This window comes from Sprattus sprattus, assembly GCF_963457725.1.
Source record: "Sprattus sprattus genome assembly, chromosome: 19".
NCBI classification, from domain to species: Eukaryota; Metazoa; Chordata; class Actinopteri; order Clupeiformes; family Clupeidae; genus Sprattus; species Sprattus sprattus.
Window position 1 is genome coordinate 28,417,505 of NC_137917.1, and position 2,500 is coordinate 28,420,004.

Below are 2,500 nucleotides of genomic sequence, written 5' to 3' on the forward strand. Positions count from 1 at the left end.
CACTACACACACACACTAGACACACCAACAGCAGCAGAGGACATGTTCACAGCTCACTCTCACTCACTGGACACAGCATCACTCACTGGACACAGCATCACTCACTGGACACAGCATCACTCACTGGACACAGCATCACTCTCACTCACTGGACACAGCATCACTCACTGGACACAGCATCACTCACTGGACACAGCATCACTCTCACTCACTGGACACAGCATCACTCACTGGACACAGCATCACTCACTGGACACAGCATCACTCTCACTGGCCAGTCTCACTGTGGCACTGGCCTCTAGTGACCTCACAGAGGGCTGTGCCCATGTTACTGGTCTGCAGGTGGGGACCTGTGTGCATGAGGAAACTCCATTCCCTGATGCTTTGAGATATATGCTAACCTACATGTTCTATTATGCTCACCTACATGCTCTACATGTTCAGCCTACATGTTCAATGCTAACCTACATGTTCTATATGCTCACCTACATGCTCTACATGTTCAGCCTACATGTTCAATGCTAACCTACATGTTCTATATGCTCACCTACATGCTCTACATGTTCAGCCTACATGTTCTATATGCTAGCCTACATGTTCTATATGCTAACCTACATGTTGTATATGCTAACCTACATGTTCTATATGCTAACCTACATGCTCCACATGTTCAGCCTACAAGTTGAAGAGACATGCTAGCCTTGTTTATGGATTTAGCCTCCTTGCTACACACCCGCCTCCCCAGTCTGAGGTTGCGGATCTGAGTCCAGAGTGGGACAGTGCTGACACTCATTTCATTTAAAGGACGGACAAAAAACTAAAGAGGAGGGAGAGGAACCACAGGTCAAACATCAGAACCTGGAGTTAGATCCGAACCTGGGGTTAGGGTTGGCTATGAACACACACACTGCCCTGGAAGATCAGAACCTGGGGTTAGGGTTGGCTATGAACACACACACTGCCCTGGAAGATCAGAGCCTGGTGTTAGGGTTGGCTATGAACACACACACTGCCCTGGAAGATCAGAACCTGGGGTTGCTGCTGACACTCATTTCATCTAAAGGACAGACAAAAACTAAAGAGGAGAGAGAGGAGGGGAGAAGAGAGGAGAGGAGAGAAGAGGAGAGACTAGAGGAGAGGAGAGGAGAGGAGGGGAGGGAGAGATGAGGAGGGAGAGGAGAGGAGAGGAGAGGAGAGACTAGAGGAGAGGAGGGAGAGGAGAGGAGAGGAGAGACTAGAGGAGAGGGGAGAGGAGAGGAGAGGAGAGGAGAGGGGGGAGGGAGAGATGAGGAGGGAGAGGAGAGGAGAGGAGAGGAGAGACTAGAGGGGAGGAGAGAAGAGGAGAGAGAGAGAGGAGAGGAGAGGGGAGGAGGGAGAGGAGAGAAGAGGAGAGACTAGAGGGGAGGAGAGAAGAGGAGAGAGAGGAGAGGAGAGGGGAGGAGGGAGAGGAGAGAAGAGGAGAGACTAGAGGAGAGGAGAGGAGAGGAGAGAGCGGAGAGGAGAGAGGAGAGGAGGGGAGGGAGAGATGAGGAGGGAGAGGAGAGGAGGGGAGGGAGAGACTAGAGGAGAGGAGAGGAGGGGAGGGAGAGAAGAGGAGGGAGAGGAGAGGAGAGGAGAGAGAGGAACCACAGCTATAGGACTCCTGGACAAGCCCACTATGCAACCAACCAACAGGGCTGTGTAGAAGCACACACACACACACACACACACACACACACACACACACACACACACACACACACACACACACAGACACAGACACACACACACACACACACACACACACACACACACACACACACACACACACACACACAGCAGCACTTTTCAAAACAGATGACAGTGTGAAGAGATGGTTACCAAACATGCTGAGTCCCTGGCGAAGATACTGGGGGCTTTCAGACGAAAACATGGCTGTAGAAACTCCTTACTGGTGATGACAGTGGAAATATTAATAATACAAAAACACGTAATTTGCGAAAACAAAATACAAAAATCTTCTTTAAAAACACTTAATGTCAATTGTTTATTTTTTTCTTCAAAAATGAATGGAGATGCGGATCCATCCGATAGAACCAGAGAAAAAAAAATCTGACGGCCTCAAGTCGTCTGCAGGTAAACTGAAGTCCGTGCGTAAAAACAGTCACATACGATAGCGGCTTCACTGCTAGCTCGCGCTCGGGGCTGCCTTCGCCAACATCGCCTTTAGAGATGCACGCAGGCACCGGAGCTCGTCTGTCCTGGGTGTTTTCTTGCTGTTGTGTCAGCCAGATTTATTGAAAGCACGGTGAGATCAATCCAGTCGGTCCTGCTGACATCATCTCTGATCTGAAGCCACAGACCCACAGAGACCGCGCTACGACAGTTGTTCTACAGTTCCTGGCGAACTGTCCGAAATAACAAATACAGTGTAAAACCATCAAATATCATATAGAACAACAGTGTCAACGCATTAACGCGCATAACAGGACTGCAAACTCTGCCTTCTTTTTTTTTTGGT

At 49.6% G+C, this 2,500-nt stretch overlaps 1 protein-coding gene across 1 annotated transcript in view; it reads right to left on the minus strand.

Moving 5' to 3' along the window:
- Positions 1-2,500, minus strand: part of cicb (capicua transcriptional repressor b) — a gene marked incomplete at its 5' end in the record, with an annotated part of 36,664 nt that overhangs the window by 18,653 nt on the left and 15,511 nt on the right. The window lies entirely within an intron of this gene.